This window comes from Grampus griseus (assembly GCF_964374135.1).
Source record: "Grampus griseus genome assembly, chromosome: 3".
Taxonomy (NCBI): domain Eukaryota; kingdom Metazoa; phylum Chordata; class Mammalia; order Artiodactyla; family Delphinidae; genus Grampus; species Grampus griseus.
In genome coordinates, this window is record NC_139019.1 from 101,965,318 (window position 1) to 101,986,570 (window position 21,253).

Sequence of the window (21,253 nt, forward strand, 5' to 3'; positions counted from 1 at the left end):
CACCTCACACCAGTCAGAGTGGGCATCATCAGAAAATCTGCAAACAACAAATGCTAGAGAGGGTGTGGAGAAAAGGGAACCCTCTTGCACTGTTGGTGGGAATGCAAAGTGATACAGCCACTCACTATGGAGAACAGTATGAAGGTTCCTTATAAAACTAAAAATAGGATTACCATATGACCCAACAATCCCACTACTGGGCATATACCCAGAGAAAACCATAATTCAAAAAGACACATGCACCCCAATGTCCATTGCAGCATTATTTACAATAGCCAGGGCATGGAAGCAACCTAAATGCCCATCAACAGACGAATGCATAAAGAAGATGTGGTACACATATACAGTGGAATATTACTCAGCCAAAAAAAAGGGAATGAAATTGGGTCATTTGTAGAGATGTGGATGGATCTAGAGACTGTCATACAGAGTGAAGTTAGTCAGAAAGACAAAAACAAATATCGTATATTAATGCATATATGTGGAACCTATAAAAATGGTACAGATGAACTGGTTTGCATGGCAGAAATTGAGACACAGATGTAGAGAACAAATGTATGGACACCAAGGGGGGAACGCGGCCAGGGGTAGGGGTGGTGGTGTGATGAATTGGGAGATTGGGATTGACATGTATACACTGATGTGTATAAAATTGATGACTAATAAGAACCTGCTGTATAAAAAAATAAATTAAATTCAAAAAAAAAAGTTGTTGAGTAAACTCTAAGAGGAGCATTTTTCTTACCATGCTAGTCTATTTTCTTAGGCAATTTCATTCATGGCCATACTTATACATAGATGGTTTAAATTTTTTTTTTTTTTTTTTTTTTTTTTTTTTTTGCTGTGTGCGGGCCTCTCACTGTTGTGGCCTCTCCCGCCGCGGAACACAGGCTCCGTACACGCAGGCCCAGCGGCCATGGCTCACGGGCCAAGCCGCTCCATGGCATGTGGGATCTTCCCGGACCAGGGCACGAACCCGTGTCCCCTGCATCGGCAGGCGGACTCTCAACCACTGCGCGCCACCAGGGAAGCCCAACGATTTAAATTTTACATCTCTTTTGAGTTCCAGACCTGATTTGTTTATTGTGGCAAAATAGGACCAGATTTAGAACTTAAATCTAAGTTTAACAAAGGGAGACATCACCAGCCAAAAGTCCTACAACTGTAACACCTCAGTTTCTTCAAAATGACAGGCTCTCTTTTTATCAGTTAAAATCAATACTCTCTGAAAAATGCTTGAGGTAAGCAAAGGAAGAAAGAGTTTTGAAACTCAGGTTGAGAAGTATGATAAAATTCATTAGGGAGAGAAAGGATAGACCTATATATCAACAAACTTCAAAAGAGCTATTTGAAAGGGGAGCTGGCTGATATGCACTTGAAAGCATCCAAACTATTGGTCAAATATTACGGTTTTTGTCTTTTGGAGAATTTTTTTTCATCTGCCTAGCAGGTTATGTGATGCATAGCTCTGTGTATTATGGGGACTGACATGCTTTATTATTTTCAAACTGCCCCATGGCATCTCTACTTGGATACTCCAAAGCTATCCATCACGTCCAAAACCAAAGTCAGGAGCTCTCTTTGAAAGCCTACTTCCAGTTTTCTATTGTATCACATCAAGACACCATACATATAGCTAATCAAACAGAAATCTGAGCATTTTCCCCTGAGATCTCTCTCTCCTTCATCCTCATATTCAATCTACAATGAAGTTCTGTTGATATAAGTGCCTTCTTCCCAGCCTAAGCTCGAAATCCTTTCAATACTTTCCCACTACTATTAAGTCTGGTCTGGATTTTGTAAGGTTTCAACACTGCCTATTGCTCAAGTTTCATCTTTCCTCACTCTGTTTAAGACCGTCTATTCCACATGGCTTCCTTTCAGCCCTTCCAATATACCACGCTACTTCCCTCCACAGTCTTTCTACACATGCTTTTCACTCTTTTCGAATACTTCTATATTAGGGATGGATTTTGCAATGTCTAGCCATACCTACCAGGGGCCTCCAACTAAGAACTTTATAAAGACAGCATCATTAATTGAGAATGATTAAGTTATTTCTTGAAAAGAGAGCTAACTGTATCAGTTTAATAGGTAGTTAATACAAGCATGAATATAGTATACAGCTGTATATGCCACAACTACAAGGAGTATATAGTAATCTTCCATGCACTAAACTGTTGCCAGTTGTGGTTTTGAGATAATGTAGCTTTATATTTTACACCAAAACTTTTTAATGTGCAATTTGCCGTCCTATCTGCAAACACATTCAGAAATGGCTTAGCCTGCATAAAATATCAATAGAAAACTTGTGGGACTGCTGATAGAACAACAGTGCCACATCCACAGTTCCTGAGCAGCTGAAGGAGAATGGAGAAGACAAGACGCTTCACAACGCTCTAAAGCTGTTTCCTTTTGGGATGGGACGCCTTCCAGGACCTTGATGTGTTTTTGTTTTTCTCTTAATCTCCTAATTCTCCAAGAGACCTTATCTTGTCAAAGTGATTTTGCCAACCAGAATACTTTTCAAGGATCTAACTCCTTGGATAGTATAGTGGGAGGGGTTGGGACCCCTTTTCCAAGTATAACAGCATTTTTTTCAAAAACAAACAAAAACAAAACACAAAAGTGTGATGTTAAGACTATGATAAAGAAAATATTACTCGAAGCAGCACGAAATACACCACCGAAAGCCCAAATCCAAAGGCAGTAAAAATGATGGTGTCTTTTTTATCTGTGGGCTCCTCCATAAGTGTCAAGCGAATGATACTGGCCCCTGGCCCTGACAGCCCTGTCACCCCATCTCCCCACTGCCCAGTCTTACTTCCCCTGACATTAAAACCAAGCCAAGCTTCTGCTCTGGTTGGCAAGAGATTCTTGGTAACAACATCTCACTATGGATAAGACTCTTCCCTGCTATTACTAAGGGAAATATCTCTGCCCGTCCTGGTGCTGTCCCTCACTCCGTTCATCCATTCATCAAATTCTGGCCCATGCCATCTGCCTTCCATGTGCACATTCTACCCTGGGAAAACTTGATTGCAAAGAATACTCGGTCTCTCCACGGGCAGTTGCTCTAAACCGACTCAATGCCAAGGTCTCGGGGACTATGCTTTTAAGTCATGATTTCAGCAGAGATTTCTGCAATGACAGCAGTTAAAAAGTTGAGTTTTCATTCAATACGCCCCTTCAAATTCTGGCTGAGATTCCATAACCTGGGAAATGTCCCTCTTTCTACCGATTTCTGGGCTCAGTAGCTCTGAGTGACACAGAATCTATGAGAGAATTCTACATTAAATCCTGCCTTTGGGATAGGATTATAGCTTCCTGGTTCTTTATCCTGAATAAACAATTTTCCAGAATCATAAACTTTTAACATATTTTAACCACAACTCCTTTTCTACTTTTTATTCCCCAACTATAATAACCTAGTTTTGATATTTTGTGTGTTTTAACCATTCATGCCCAGATATGAATATTACCATATATAAGTCACTGAAATAAATGGATTTATGATATTCAAGAGTCCACCGCTTACCCTGAAGCTGTGCTCCCACTTATGGCTGTGGGAATTCATAACACAGCAGTGGCGAATGTCCCTGTCGCCTCAGTTGCACAGATGGCTAATTAATCGGGAATATCTGGGTGAAAAGATTGTTTTGTGCTGTCTGTGAATGTTGTTTACACTATCCCAGCTCCGCTTCTTAGCATGAATTTCTAAAACCCAGTATCCTCTTCTTGTGTGAGACATGAAATCTGATATGGTGGTGATAAAGAATGCAGTGGAAAAAAACATTCTTCATGTTAGCTCTCCCCCTAAAGCCATTTATTCACATTGAAGTTTAAGATGTGTAACACCATGTTAAAAGGAACAAAGCCTTTTTCCGCCATAGGATTATGAGGATAGCATAAAAAATTTATTGCTGTTTAACTGTAATTAGCATTAGCAAATGATCCCCCTTGTCTTTTTTTTCTAAGCTTCTCAAAAGAAAACTGTTTGTGATTGGGCTCTGTGCCAATATGAAGGGGTAACCCCCTTAAAAAAGAAATTAAGTCTTTTTAACAGAAAGTCAGGAAGATTCTTAATAATAGCCCAAGGAGTATCTCTGATAAATCTTGTCCCAGAAACTAACAGCCCATTTTGCCTTTGTAGTCATGACCGAGACTTGCAACCGAGAACTATTAGCCCAAGTCTCCGAATATCTGTAAGAGGATCTTAAGAGGATGGCCAAGCTGGAAGCTTGGATCATTCTGCACGAGGCGCTCTGTGAGTTTTCTTGGAATCGCTAATACAGGTCAGGGGAAAAATAGACACCAGCACTTCAAACCTTGTTTAGCTTGAACAGTCACAAAGAACTTTTTGTGTCTAACAGGCTTTGCTCTGAAAATCTTCAACCATTGCTGTGTCAAATCCTGGCTCATGCCATATGCCATATGCAGCAATTACGTTAGGTAATAAACTCCATGTTCCCTTCCTGTCCCCTCCCTCAGCCCCCATCGGTGACATTGCCCTTAGAGAATGTCTAGGCTCTCCTATTTGCAGAAAGACTCTCTGTTCAGAAAGCAGATGATTCACTTAACTCCAGAAACTTGATATTGCAGCTATATAAACACATCCCTCTGGGCTTCCCAAATAAGCACGGCCCACATTTACCACTTCCTAGTTTTCGCCAAGACAGAGAGGCTAACTGTAAAAAAAAGAAAAGACTAATGACTTTATATGAGCAAATAACTAGAAATAATGCAATACATATGTGCATATACACATATATATATATTCAGAAATTTATAATAACAGAAGTATTAGCCCTCCCCCTTAAGATAGTAGGAATATAAAAGAAAGAAAGAAACTGGGAAAGCTGGTGGGCATGGAGAGCTCGTACATGAAGCTGCTGGCCCCAGATGCTGATGCATTCCCAGGGCTAGAGGTCCCACCCGCCCTCATGAGGTGTCCTGGGATCCCGCACCGCGCTCTCTGTGCTGAACACCACCTACCAGGCAACTCTCCCTTTGACCACTGCCCGCCTTGCCGCAAACTGCAGTGTGAAGTGCATTGTGGGTTTTGTGTTCCCTTGAGTTTATTCAGGTGTAAGTATAAAACTGATGGCAGTTGGAGAAGGTCAGCATTACATATTCATTTTCTTTTAAATAATTAATGATGTTTCCTGTCTCCGCTTACATTAATTGCTCTCAGGTGTTAGAAAATGGCTCAGTGAGTTGCCTTTTAATGTGTTTCTTTAGAAAGACAGTGTGGCTGCTCTTTGGAATACTAAGAGCAGCATGTACTGTGCAGGACTTTCTAACTGGAGGTTAATAAAGGGGACGTAAACATATGTATTGATGCTCTCTGCCACGTGGAGGAGAAGGCTGCATCTAACCATACGCCCAAGAACGTGAGCCATGAGTTTATCCAACCTCAGGACAAGACTCAGGTTTACCCAGATTCTCCTGGTCGCATGTGGCAGTAGAAACCACTTTGATATTTTCTGAGGTAGTGACACTAATAACGGAGGGAGCATGAAATACAAAGTCATTTTCACGATCAGTCCACAGGGAGATATTTTCTTTCAAGTACAACCCAAGTATTTTTTCAAAGAATGCAAAGCCTTCCAAAGGAATGGGATGTTACTTTATAAAAATCTGATCATACATATGGAGGAACCAGGTTCTCAGAACAAGGTTGATTCTGCCTCTTTTTAAAATGAACTGCCTCACTTATTGTCATATATAAAAAGGTCTGTTCTTTTTTTTTTTTTTTTTTTGGTGGTACGCGGGCCTCTCACTGCCGTGGCCCTCTCACTGCCGGGGCCCCTCCCACTGCGGAGCACAGGCTCCGGACGCGCAGGCCCAGCGGCCATGGCCCGCGGGCCCAGCCCCTCCGTGGCACGCGGTATCCTCCCGGACCGGGGCACAAACCCGCGCCCCCCGCATCGGCAGGCGGACTCCCAACCACTGAGCCAGCAGGGAAGCCCGGTCTGTTCTTTTTTTAAGCATTATTTTTAAGGAGAAGTTGGGCAAACAACATAGCTGATTCTAAGGCACTGCTCCATTTGTACACTCTGCATTGATGCTTCTAGGAAGGATATTTAGAATATATATTTATTTACTTAAAGAAGATCAAGACACTCACTTTGTAATACTTTTCTGTGATGTGTGCTCCCAGAGTTGGACACTAATCAAATCCAAATGGAATCAACTGAGAGTCAAGCTGAATCTCAGAAGCAGAATAACTGGCTTTAGAGAAGGGCTTTGGGGAAAGTCTTTAGGGAGAAGCAGGCTGTACCTGCGGTGTCATCATCCAATCATTCTATGTACCACTGGCTATGTCTGTCCTTACAGTCTGAGATCCCATTGTGAAGGAAGGACTTAGGGGACAGCCATCTTCCTCTTGTCTCTCTTTTCAGTTTGTAGGTTACATACAAGCAAGACCAAAAGCGTTCAAAATAACATTCAAATTTAGGGGTTAGACTTCTTAATTTTTTAGTAAGACAGCAAGAGTAACCAAAAGAGCTTTGTTCCCAATTTAAATTTTGATTGATTGGAAGACAGATATTTTCTAACCATGGGAAACCACAACCTAATCATTAACCTAATCATCCTGTTAACTTTACCAAGTAAACATAAAGCACTTTATGTCATATTGACCTACACATGTGCACGAAATATGTGTGCAACATTCGGAGATACAGCGAGGTGCGTGTCTGTGTGCAGACACACACACACACACACACACACACACACACACACACAGAGTGAGTCACTACAACAGCTGTTCAGCATTATTTACAATATATCAGCATCACTGCTGACCTAAAGAGCTGAAGAAAATAACAGGCCGTATTTTCAGCTTAATAAAACCCTGTAGTAGGGAGCCCTTTATGAACAATTACAAGCATTTGCCGGAAATACACTTGCTGATTTAACAAACTGGGGAGGACAAATGTGCAACATGCTGTTGTAATGATGTTCAGATGCTTTTCTTAGTATTCGTTGATCTGAGATAATGCACTCTTGCCCAATCATTCGACAGAGCAGCAGCAGAAAGAAAGAAATAAATACATGTAATGTGATGCGCTCCCACAATAGCAGAGCTGCTGACTGCCCCTGACAGATGGGAAAAAAAAAAAAAAAGTCAATATGATGCCTGAGACAGCCCAGGCTCGGCACTGCAGAATAAATTACATGATTCGCTGAATGCCTGGGCTTCGCTCATACATACAAAAAAATTGGAAAGATAAAAGCTTGCACTGGCTTCAGATGATATTTACTGCTTGATGGATTTACTAGCGGCCCCAGTACAGTCATACTGTATTGAATTATTGGCCTCTATTTAGCTGTGTGTCTGTCGGAGTTTGAGTGTCCATTTAAGCATAAGTGAGCTGGAGACTCGCCAAGCCTCTTGGAGGCTCTGGGTACAGAGGGAGACGTGAGCTAATGGCCACCAGCTCCAAGAACAGAGAGCTGGAGGACACTGCGGGGAGGCAACAAAGCCCAGCTACAAAGTACTTTCGTATCAATATTAATGCCAAAATAAATATTAATGGAGGCTGCCAGGGACATCATTTTTGAATGTGCCTTGTTTTCTTTGTATTTTAACACAAATGGCTGGAAATGACTGTGTGATTTTTGTCTCTCTCTCTTTCACACTTTCTTTCTTGCTCTGAATCTAAGAAGGAATTTGGAAAAGACCATAGCTTTGCTCCTACCCGTTGTCACAGCAGCAGGGTTTCTATAAGGCAAAGGAGGCAAATGAAATGCCAGCTTTAAGAGGTATACAGCTTCCAATAAAATATATGATTAGAATAGTAATGTACAGTACCACAGCTATTGTTCTGGGTGCTTTATTGCATCGTGCTAGGGCAGTTCAACTGAGAAGCAGCATTTCATGTACAAACAGCCCGATGGGAAAGTCACATTGTTATCTCAGCTTCAAAAAAGAAGGTGGTGTGTGGGGACAAAGGGTATGTGGGGACTCTCTGTACTTCCTGCTCAATTTTGCTGTGGACCTAAAACTGCTCTAAAAATAAAGTTTATTCATTAAATGAACACACACACATACACACACAAAGAAGGCACAGGTGTGGTGGGCCAGTGGCAGAAACAAAGAGAGCTAAGTGCCTAAGGCATTGCATTGAGCTACCCAGAGTCTAAAATGTGAGTGAACTGAAACTGTGCACCACGTGTGCACAAGGGGCAAGAGAGGGTAACTGGGGGAGACGGAACAGTTATGAGAAGGTCTGGGTCTGGTGCTTATTCCCAGGTTACTCGCTACTCTAAGGTCTGGTGCAGCTCTCCTGACTAAGATCCACGGCAAGAGTCATCTGTGCAAGGGAACTGCTTCCACGAGCAGCAATCATACACTCCGGGAAGATGCACGTGGAACATGCCAGACAACTGAGTGTACAAGGCCAGCTTCGAGGGGATCTCCCTGCTCCGGCAGGAGCGCACACAGCGTCCAGGGGCAGGAAACAGGCTGCAGGTGAACCATCCCTGTGGTAACTCACCATGGAACCAACCCTGAGAAAATCGCTTAATTTCTTTTAGCCTCTACTTCCTAGCCTGTAAAACAGCTGAAGACATCGTACGAATAACCATTTACTACTTCACAAGGTATTTAGTGGACCAGGTGGGGCAAGAATGATGAAAGGGGGGGCATTGTTACAGCCACGCACGCTCGGTGCTTTCACAGCCACTCATGAACTCTCTTCGTGACACAGTGATGTGGGTCCCGCTAGACCCATTTTAGAGAGAAGAAAAGTGAGACACAGTGTCTTAGCCCACGTCACACAGCTACAGCCCAGAAATGCTGACCCTGGACCCCACGCTTCCCCTCTGGTACATTTTCTGGGCTATGACACGTGAATGACAGACATCATCCCCCTCTTTGGGCATCAGGATTAGGCTGTGACTCTGGATCTGGCTGTGCATCACAGGCCCGAACTGGATGGCTGTGCAGACTCCCGTCGGGTCCCCAAAGTCACCTGTCCCTCACTCCAGAGAGAGACCCACTTCTGTGAGGGAGTCCTGGGCCCAGCAGTGTTTAGATATACCAGCTGGGGGATCCCGAGCTAACCTGGGGGTCCCAATGTCTGGGAGGAGATCCCTCGGCTGGCTCTGGGGCAAAGCAGGCTACATAGGCTGAAGGGGTGGGGAATGCCAGGAAGGGTCCTGCCCATCTATTTCAATCCGACCAGTTCTGCCACTTAACTCCATTCTGCACATTGCTTTCTAAGAACAAAAGGATTCAAAAGGCAAATGGAACTAATCACTGTTGCTCAGACTTATAATAATGCAAAGTAATTGTTAGTTTCACCTGGCTGCTTGACACACAGCAGCTCGCTACTTCACCAGAACAGGGCCACAACTTGGCTGGTATTGTTTCCAGGTGCCACAGATAAGTAAATTGAGGTTCCAAGAGTCCTTGCCTGGGTCACACGACTGGGAAGTCAGACACTCAGCCCCAAAGGCCAGGTTTCCCTGGTGGGTGGGATGCCCTTCCCAAGGGCACCCCTGAGAAGTCTCTGTTCAGTGATGGTGTGTGATATATTTTGATCAATTTCTGTGAAATATTATTTATTTTTCTAATAATACTTCTAAAGAGGAAGAAAAGAGATGCTATGACTGGTTGGAACTCATCTATCCTCACAGGGATTTTTCCTAAAGGCCCCACGTGTTGCATATCCAGTCTTGGAATCAAACTAGCTAGAGTTCCAGGCCCAGCCCCACTGAAGGCTACCCTTCAGGCTCTGAACGAGTTATTAAGGTTTCCTGTGCCTCACTCTACCCAAGTTCAAGTGACGGGAATAGCAATACTTTAAGTTATTGTTAGAAATATTGAAATAATGTATGAAAGCACTTAGCTCATAGGCCCCAGTACCTGATGATGATGATGACGATGATGATGATGATGATTAACATAACAACAAGCACTATTTACTTTATAGCACCGTAGCTATAAGGCCCTGGCCACTTAATGTCATAATATGAGCAGATCAGGACAGAGAGAGTGTTTTATTGCTCCTAAGAACTACCAGAAATGATATTGCTAGTAGCTCGTATAATCTGCAAACTGTTAATAGGTCAGGCCTGCAAACACACATGGGGCAGCAGTCTCCCTTCAAAGGGATGCTATGTTTCAGAAATAAGAGCAAGAGGGACTTGGAGTTTGGCAGTCCCTGGCATATGCTTGGGGAGGTGATGCTAAGACACCCTTTGTTTCTTGACTGGGGCAACGTGGTTTGTGATGTGTGCCCTTTATCACACGAGGGCGCAACAAGCAGGAGCCTCTCTGCAGGGGAAACACGTGGCACTGCCACGATAGGAACCCAACTGTACTACCTGGTGACAACATAATCTCACGTGATGGCAGGAATGGAACTGATGAGGAAAAGGTGGTTTTAAATTCATATACATACATAGTTTTTTGACCAGTCTATAGATTTGTTTCTAATAACTTAGCATACTAGGGTATACGGCTTCCTAGAAAATAATAAGTTGAAGTACTTTAATAAACACTACTAAAGGTAAAGTATGATATATAGTGCTTTAATATATTTACATTTAATGATATTACATATAATACCCACATTTTGACGTATCAAAAGTAGCAAAAACAAATGCTTTCAGGTTCTTGCACTGCAATCATGGCCTACATAGTTTTAATCCATTAGCATAGAACCTGCAGTTTTTATCAGGAGTTGTGTGAAAGGTGACTAAGGCTTAGTCCTCGGTATATATGATGGATATCAAATCACCTACACTATCATTTACCAGCAGTCACTTATAGACAGCAGAGCTCAGTTGAAATCTACCAGTAATTAGAGTTAACGGTGGCTGTGTTAACAGGACTCAAGTTAATGGATGTGCTAATTATTCTTCTCTGTGACAGACCCTGACACCTGTTTGGTTTTTAGTTGGGAGGGACAAAGACAGATCACGGAATGTTAGAGCAAGGAGCGCATCCAGTGCAATCCCCTCATTACACACAGGCACGGTTTCAGACTCTAAGATGCGTGAAAAGTGTGGACGTGCAGGACAACTGCTCACGAGAAATACTAAGAATACAGTAAAAGAATAAATAAATAAACTACTATGGTGTGAATATTTAAAATCTGCACACAGAATGAAAAGGAGTTAATGGGGAGAACACAAAGAGTAAGACACAATGGCTAACCTTAAGATTGAAGTGATTAATAGGAAAGCTCCCTTGGGATCAATCAGTACTAGGACCACTATTCGTCAGTATATTCATTAACTGAGAAGACGGATGAGGTGAGAAGTCGCTGAATTTGTCCATGACAAAACGGAAAGATTAAGGAAGATAGTGAACTACCGTAGGGAAAAAATCTAGGGAAACCACACACTGAACTAAAATGAACAAGCCAAAAAAAAAGGAAGCCTGGATGCATTAGACTCTCAGAAAAAAAGAAAAGCGTGAGAGAAACTATGCATTATTCAGGAAGAATCTTTTCTGAATATTCAAGAGCAGACTAAATTTGATTAAGGCCTCAGATAATTGCTGTGAATAATTTTGTTAATAAATAAGCACACACCATACTAGTAGACATTCATTCTGCATAAGATGAAAGGAAGCCGACCTCGGCCATGTTGTAACTCTTGTATTTGGTGCCCTGTTGCCTCCAGTCTTTGAGAACTCTTCCTTAAATTGTCCGCCATGTCAGACTTCCCTGCATCCGTTATTTACCACCCTCAACCCCCCAGGGCTGCTAATTTGTGCCGAAATGTGACATCCAGAACCAAACACAGCTAAAAAAATCTCCAGAGAGGTGCCCCCAAATATGCAACATATTTCGAAGAAATTTGGGACCAGGAGAATGGACCCCATGCTCTCCGAACGATCAGGATAGGAAATAAAGCATAAAGGGTTTGGTGCGTGGAATGTACAACTGCCTTATATTTAGAACATTTGCTTAGAAACTTTACATTGTGAGTGAATGTGGAGCCTCCTTAAATTGCTCATAGTCCCAGCAGTAGAATTTGTTCACAGGGTGGAGCTCTTCCTTCTTTTCTTAACCCTGGTGACCGCTGGGTCTGGGAGCCATCTTTCCCTCTTTCTCCCACTGCTATCACTGGTGACCGAAACGCCAGGAATGGCTTTTAATTCAGCACTGTGGACTCTGATAGCTCTCTTACATTTTAAGAGAAATGACAAAGCATGGGAAGAGAGACGTAGGAATAGGGCTCATTCAGGAGTGAGTGAGCATCTCCCCACGTAACCTCGCCTGATTTGCAGGGGATCTTTGTACCTTGTGGGAGACTCATTTGATTTCATCTCAACCTCCACTGCTTCTTCGGGTTCTCTGCTGATGTGTTGATGCCCCAAATAGCTGTGAAGGCAGGGCTTCTAGACTTTCTGGAGAATACCCATCATTTCTTTGGATGGAAACCCAAAAGATTAAAGTCCATTAAGAAGGCGTCAAAAGATAACAGAGTTTTAATACCCTTATTGTCTAATCTTCTGGCTATTTTATTTATATATACGTATACATATAAATTTTATTTTTATACACACACACGTGTATATATATATATATATATATGTATGCATTTCTCCTGGATGTGAGACCACTCTGATGTGAAACATGTTAAGAAAGAAGCTTCTATATATGCAGAAAGATCACATAAACTTGATTCCTCATAAAATAAGATCTATAAACTTTAGTTCTACTAAATGCCATCATAGTAAGTACCTGAGTTAGAGTCTAAATTATTATAACAATAATTGTGCTTATCAGAATAGTAGTGAACCCTAAGTGACAATCTATATTCTCATAGCCAAGTTTCAGCACTTAAAGCCATGTGGATAAACCCTGCTGTGCATGATGTTCAGTCATGGCACTCAGGTGCCAACCCTTCCATAAATTATGTGATATTAGTCATGGACACCCAAGGGGTGCTATGAAAAACAAAATGGACCACAGCCATGAAAATTTACACACATATTAGTAGACCCTCCAACTTCACCATATCATGGTACTGATACCAGAAATATGCATACACGTCAGGTTTTTTTTAAAAAAAATGAAGTGTCTTCACACCTCAGGTGGCTGTTTCCTAATATTATGGTTCTAACTGGATGCCACCAGATACAGTCAGACACTGACCACTGTTGAAAATTACCTGCAGTGTCTTCACCAACTAACAGCTTCTTTAACCTAACGAGTCATCAAACATAACTGACCTTTAAATTTCCATCTCTATTAAATGAGAATCATTACTTCAAAAGGTTATTAGAATGAAAACAGACATACACACACAAATATAAACACTTTAAAAATTATAATATTCCACACATACATATAAATAGTACTTCTACATCCCTGTTAAAATTCCATGTACAACAGTGGAAATTCAATATAAGTAAGTAGTGCATCCTATTGAGGAAACTTTATCTGAAAAACTAACGGTGGGGGGAACCTTCAAGATGGCTGAGGAGTAAGACGTGGGGATCACCTTCCTCCCCACAAATAAATCAAAACTATATCTACATGTGGAACACCTCCTACAGAACACCTACTGAATGCTGGCGGAAGTCCTCAGACCTTCCAAGAGGCAAGAAACTCCCCACATACCTGGGTAGGGCAAAAGAAAAAAAAAAAAAACAGAGACAAAAGAATAGGGATGGGACCCACACCTCTGGGAGGGAGCTGTGAAGGAGGAAAAGTTTCCACACACTAGGAAGCCCCTTCACTGGCGGGGACGGGGGCTGGACGGAGGGGAAGCTTCAGAGCCACGGAGGAGAGCGCAGCAACAGGGGCGTAGAGGATAAAGTGGAGAGATTCCCGCACAGAGGATCAGTGCCGACCAGCACTCACCAGCCTGAGAGGCTCGCCTGCTCACCCGCCGGGGCACGGGGGGTGGGCTGGGAGCTGAGGCTCAGGCTTCGGAGGTCAGATCCCAGGGAGAGGACTGAGGTTGGCTCCGTGAACACAGCCTGAAGGAGGCTAGTGCGCCACAGCTAGCCGGGAGGGAGTCCGGGAAAAAGTCTGGAACTGCCTGAGAGGCAAGAGACCATCGTTTCAGGGTGTGCGAGGAGAGGGGATTCAGAGCATCACCTAAACGAGCTCCAGAGACGGGCGTGAGCCACGACTATCAGTGCGGACACCAGAGACAGACAAAAAACGCTAAGGCTGCTGCAACCACCAAGAAGCCTGTGTGCAAGCACAGGTCACTAGCCACACCTTCCCTCCCAGGAGCCTGTGCAGCCCACCACTGCCAGAGTCTCGAGATCCAGGGACAACTTCCCTGGGAGAACACACAGCATGCCTCGGGCTGTTGCAATGTCACGCCGGTCTGTGCCACCACAGGCTTGCCCCACATTCCAATTATGACTACCATACCCCTCTCTCTCCCCAGTCTGATACAGCAAGACAGCCCTAATCAGACACTGCTTTAACCCCCTCCAGCATGGGCGGGGAACAGACGCCTGAGGGTGACCCACACACAGAGGCAGGGCCAAAACCAAAGCTGAACCCCAGGAGCTGTGCGAACAAAGAAGAGAAAGGGAAATTTCTCCATGCAGCCTCAAGAGCAGCAGATTAAATCCCCACAATCAAGTTGATGAACCCTGCATCTGTGGAATACCTGAAGAGAAAACGAATGTTCCCAAAATTGAGGCGGTGGACTTCAGGAGCAACCATAGACATGGGGTTTTCTGTCTGCAACTGATTTGATTCTAATTTTCATGTTTAGCTTAGTATAGTTTTTAGTGTTTGTTATCATTGGTGGATTTGTTCATTGGTTTGGTTGCTCTCTTCTTTTTTTAATTTTTTATTATTATTTTTAAATTTTAAATTATTTTTTATTAACTTTTATTTTGTTTTCATTCCTTTTTTTTTCTTCCTTTTCTTCTGAGCCATGTGGCTGACAGGGTCTTGGTGCTCCAGATGAGTGTCAGGCCTGAGCCTCTGAGGTGGGAGAGCTGAGTCCAGGACACTGGATGACCAGAGACCTCCCAGCCCCATGTAATATCAATTGGCTAGAGCTCTCCCAGAGATTTCTGTCTCAACACAAAGACCCAGCTTCACCCAATGGCCAGCAAGCTAGAGTGCTAGATGCCCCAAGCCAAACAACTACCAAGACAGGAACACAACCCCATCCATTAGCAGACAGGCTGCCTAAAATCATACTAAGTTCACAGACACCCCAAAACACACGACCAGACATGTTACTGCCCACGAGAAAGACAAGATCTAGCCTCATCCACTAGAACACAGGCACCAGTCCCCTCCACCAGGAAGCCTACACAACCCACTGAACCAACCTAACCCACTGGAGGCAGACCCCAAAACAAGGGGAACTACAAACATGCAGCCTGTGAAAAGGTGACGCCAAACACAGTAAGTTAAGCAAAATGAGAAGGCAGAGAAATACGCAGCAGATGAAGGAGCAAAGTAAAAAACGCACCAGACCAAACAAATGAAGAGGAAATAGGCAGTCTACCTGAAAAAGAATTCAGAGTAATGATAGGAAAGATGATCCAAAATCTTGGAAATAGAATGGAAAAAATACAACAAATATTTAACAAGGACCTAGAAGAAGTAAAGAGCAAACAAACAATGATGAACAACACAATAAATGAAATTAAAAATTCTCTAGAAGGAATCAATAGAATAACTGAGGCAGAAGAACGGGTAAGTGACCTGGAAGATAAGATAGTGGAAATAACTGCCGCAGAGCAGAATAAAGAAAAAAGAATGAGGGCTTCCCTGGTGGCGCAGTGGTTGAGAGTCCGCCTGCCAACACAGGGGACATGGGCTCATGCCCCGGTCCAGGAAGATCCCACATGCCGCGGAGCGGCTGGGCCCGTGAGCCATGTCCGCTGAGCCTGTGCGTCTGGAGCCTGTGCTCCACAACGGGAGAGGCCACAACAGTGAGAGGCCCACGTACCGCAAAAAAGAAAAAAAAAGTGACATGTACCACAATGTTCATTGTAGCACTATTTACAATAGCCATGACATGGAAGCAACCTAAAAGTCCATCAACAGATGAATGAATAAGAAGATATGGCACATATATACAATGGAATATTACTCAGCCATAAAAAAAAATGAAACTGAGTTATTTGTAGTGAGGTGGATGGACCTAGAGTCTGTCATACAGAGTGAAGTAAGTCAGAAAGAGTAAAACAAATATTGTATGCTAATGCATACATATGGAATCTAAAAAAATGGTTCTGCTGAACCTAGGGGCAGGACAGAAATAATGACGCAGACATAGCAAATGGACTTGAGGACACGGGGAGGGGGAAGGGTAAGCTGGGACAAAGTGAGAGAATAGCGTCGACAGATATACACTACCAAATGTAAAACAGATAGCTAGTGGGAAGCAGCCACATAGCACAGGGAGATCAGCTCGGTGCTCTGTGACCACCTAGAGGGGTGGGATAGGGAGTGTGGGAGGGAGACGCAAGAGGGAGGGGATACGGGGACATATGTATATGTATAGCTGATTCACTTTGTTATACAGCAGAAACTAACACAACACTGTAAAGCAATTATACTTGAATAAAGATGTTAAAAAGAAAAAAAAAACTGAAGGGATTTTGCTAGGCAGGGAATCCTTGAGTGGGAGATCATTCCCTTATAAAAATTTCAAGAGTAACGCTCTAATCATGAGGCTCCAATGTGAAAGGGAAATCTATGATCACGTGTCAGGCATACATGTATTTTAAATGGGATACTGTAAAGGGAGAAATCTTCCCAGTAGAATCATTCATACTTAAGGAACTAATGAGATCATCTGCCAAAGATAATGAATCCATTAGTTGAAAAAGAAATCAAATTGTAACTCTATATCCTATATTTATGCTGTTACATATAAGGATTGAATGAAATATGAACAAAAAATACCTCATCTTATCACCCATGTGTCCAACTGAACCATTTCCAAATTAAATCAAAAATGTGATTGAAATTGTTTCTAGTTTTCATGAGCTCACTGGGAAGAGAAAGGATTTTCTTCAATAGTCTGTTGTAACTCTGTCATTATGCTGTAGTGAGGTATTTGCTAAAACGGCTGCATCTAATGAGTAAACCTTTCCATCTGGAACAGCCAATACAGATACAAACAACCTCATCAGTTTAAAAAAAAATAAACTATTTCACAAAGAAGAATTCTATTTTAAGAAATGTGTCTTAGAACTATACAAAAGGTAGAAAGCACGTGGAGGGGACGACCATCTCTGTCTCTCTTGGTGGAGTTGTTCTATCCATTCCCAGGCTAAGTACATACACACGTGGCCTAAACATTTGCCATGTTGATAATGTGTTGCCTCTGGATGGATTACAAAAAATTCAGTACATGTTCATAACAGAAACATCTGACCACTGCGGCACCCCCCCAAAAAAAACTGCACAAAAGGAATGCTGTTATAACATGTTAACTCTGCCAACCAGAATGAGAAGATAAAAAATATAGATATAAAAACATGCTTATCTTTCTTTTTATTCTGAGAGATTGTTAGTAGGCCCTTAATGTAAAGTGTCATGGTCCATTCAGAAATCCTTGGCACCTCCCACTGCACTTTTACTAACAGATATTCAAGGAAAGCTTTGTTATTTGAATAATTGGTGAAAAATTGCATAATGCTAAAATCTTCTTAACTGCTAATTATTTGGGGTGAGTTCTTGTAAAATATTACCTATTTTCCCTTTACCATGTATCTGTTACTATCTTTCAGCAAATATCCAGGCTGTGATTTGAGTGTCCAAACTGCCTATTTTCCTTCCTTTTTAACTATAGACATTTTTCATTCTGATGAATCAATGAAGCATAGGCTACTCAATTTTTCTTTTTCATGAAGTTGCTTTATTTAGTCTTAGTCTTAGAAATCCAGTCATCGTGATTTCTCTATTTCCCAATACTGTATGCTTCCTAGGTGAAAATTAAATCTAAACATGTGTACAATTGTATAAAAAAAATCATAAGAGTTTAGGTTAGGATTGGATTTCACAGCTCTCATCTTGCTGAAATGTTTTCTAACCAAAGGCTAAATAAATGCTCATTAAAATGGAATCCAGAGAGTTGAATGTGTTAAGGATTTTCAGTGCACATGCTGGCATTCTGGTTTAGAGATCATGGATGAGATAGGGGTGCAGTCTTAGCATGACTGAGCCTCCTGCCAGAAAGTTATCAGTCTTCTGGGGGAGACAATAGCAGGAGCTTTAATTTTTCTTCCTGACTCCTGGGTATAATGTAAAATTAATGTGCATCATGTCAAGGTTATGGCAGGGCACTGCTGTCTGAAAGAGAAAACAGTTTTTGCTCCCCACCCTCCAAACAAAGCAAATTTCTTTGTTATTGTCAATAATGGCAAGCTGGTGAAGGGTATTTCCCAGCACCAATTATGCAGGAGGAAGTTGACAGACCTCTAAAATTCAGTCTGAAAGCAAAGAAAATTGTTTATTCATAAAACAAATATAGCTCCACCTTATCTAACTTTAATGTCATAAGAGGAAATTCAGTCATAAACGTTCATTCAGCAACTTCACTGTGCACAGCATTGTGTCTTAGTATTAACGGGCTATAAAGAACAGAAAAGAAATGGCACCTGCCCTCCCAGTGCTTGAGTTTTAAATCAGTGATTCTTGGACTCTGATCTGATCCAGCAGGCCTCTGACCAACCCAGAAATCCGTATTTTTTTCAAGAAACTCCCACATAACTTGAAAATAAATGGTTGACAGAGAATGATAGTTCTACCAAAAAAAGGTGGGGAAAATTTAACACCAACAACATATCCCATTTGCTGTCATCATCCAACTCTTCTGAGAGGTCTAACCTCATATACAAACCCACAGGTAGACACATCCTAGCATTTGCATGATAAGGTGATGTGTTCTTTGGGGGATAGAATACAGGGTTAACATTTTCTTAGTGGAAAAGATTTTAAAAGTTTTTTCCCTCTAAGAATGATAGAAAGGAAGAACCAAAAACAAATAAATGTCTGTTGAACAAATTTTAAAAGAATTAAATGAAAGAAAGTGGGTTATAAAGATAAAATTAAGGCAAAACATGGGACTTCCCTGGTGGCTCAGTGGTTAAGAATCCTCCTGCCAATGCAAGGGACACAGGTTTGAGCACTGGTCTGGGAAGATCCCACATGCCGTGAAGCAACTAAGCCCATGTGCCTAACTATTGAGCCTGAGCTCTAGAGCCCATGAGCCACAACTACTGAGCCCACGCACCACAACTACTGAAGCCCACATGCCTAGAGCCCATGCTCCACAACAAGAGAAGCCACCGCAATGAGAAGCCCACTCACCACAACGAAGAGTAGCCCCCACTCTCCACAACTAGAGAAAGCCTGTGCACAGCAATGAAGACCCAACACAGCCAAAAAATAAAATAAAATAAAACCTGAAGAGTCATGCAATATAAATAAATTTTAAAAACTAAGGCACAACAGTTGATATAAAACCAGTGTCCAAACTAACTTTTCTTAGCAGAGGTGAAGGCCAAAGGACAATATGCTGTTACCTGATTTAAAATGTTGCAAAATGAATATAGATCCCTTTTCCACAACATATTAAATGCAAATCCAAGTAGTCCTCCAAAGGTAAATTGATTTTAACTGTGTCTACATTTTCTCTACTTCTCTCTTCAGAGACCAATAACGTGTAGTATTACATGTGGATTAGGCATAATACTAGAGCTTTGTGCAGAAGACAGACCTCTAGGAATATGACATGGAAGAGCCTGCTTGATGTTTACCTAACTTTTTGAGAAAACTAGAATAGAAGAAGGAGGCATAAAATTGAGCTTAAATAATTAGCACAACATATTAATAGGGAAAAGTCAGGGTAATTTTGAGAGCTCCCTCACCTTGCCACCTTACATGTGCTAGGTGCTCAGGCTACAGATATTGGGGGAATCCCTTTTAGGGTCATTCTATCTTGCCTCCATATGGCAGCAGGATGGACGGGTCTCCTTGGGCTGCCATTACAAAATACCACAGACTGTTGTTTCAACACTTACTTTCATAGAGTACCGGGTGCTAGAAGTCCGTGTTTAAGGTGCCAGCAAACTAGGTTTCTGGTGAAGACTCTCTTTCTGGCTTGTAAATGGCTATCTTCTCACTGTGTCTCCAAATTCCTTTCTTCTGTGAGTGCTCAAAGAGAGACTGAGCTCTGATGTCTCTTCCTCTTCTTATAAGGACACCAGTTCCATCATACCTAAGGACCCCACCCTTATGACCTCTTTTAATCTTAATTACCTCCACGAAGACCCTGTCTCCAAATGCAGTCACAAAATATGCATTTTGAGGGGGACATAATTCAGTCCATAACAGGGTTGGGGAACCCCCGGACAAGACCACATGTAGCCCATGGGCCACTTGTGCATGAGCTAGACCAAGGTGCCCCTTCCTCTCCGCAGATGAGGTCCTAGTGTGGTTTATGAATGTGGGTAGCCACCGGATGTGTGGAGTAGGTCACAGACTCAATTCCAGCCCTTAATTACCCTCTTGCTCACGAGTTCTCTACAGAGCACTGAAACGGAGCAGAACCCTGTGAGGCCCTTCCAGGTACAAATCCTTTCCGTGTCCCCTCTTCTTGTTTGTAGGAAATAGGCTTCATTCAGACTCCTTGACCTTCCCTGAGTTCCAAAGGGCAGATTCAAATAGTTGCCCATCAGGGAAGGGAAGGAATGCAGAAACAAAGGAGGAGTAGTCAAGAAATGATACTGCAGCATGGGGCATGGTCCTAGTTCCTCCTCAAGAAATATACATAACAATAACTTTGAGTTCTTCTGTAAGAACTAAGGCCCCACCCCGGTGGAGGATGGTAACTTCAGGCTAAGCACAAGATTCCTGGAACACCACCCTCTTGCCTCACCACCAACCAATCAGAAGAAAGTCTGCACACAGGGGAAGATAATGAAGACTCTCACCCCCTCCCCAAATGATTCTCCTTTAAAAACTTTCATGGTCAAGCTGAATCTTCAGAGTTGCTTTTTGGACATGAGTCTGCCTTCTCCCAAGGTTACTGGGCTCCTGAATAAAGAAACCTTTCCTTTCCAACCAACACTTGTCTTTTGAGTATTAGCTTTCAAGCAGCAAGCAGCTGAACCTGAGTTTGGCAACAGTACAACTTATACAACCAAAAGCAGATCTGAAGAATCTAAAGAGGAACCTGAGGCACCTTGGGACATCAGGAATAACAAATGGGGCCTTCAGCAAAAGAGAGTAAGAGGCCAACATTCAAACACGGATACAACGTAAACCCATCCTAATAC

General features: G+C 42.4%; 1 pseudogene across 1 annotated transcript in view; it reads left to right on the top strand.

Moving 5' to 3' along the window:
* The window catches only part of LOC309819852 (regulator of nonsense transcripts 1-like), a 127,747-nt pseudogene that overhangs the window by 65,098 nt on the left and 41,396 nt on the right, over positions 1–21,253 (top strand). The window lies entirely within an intron of this gene.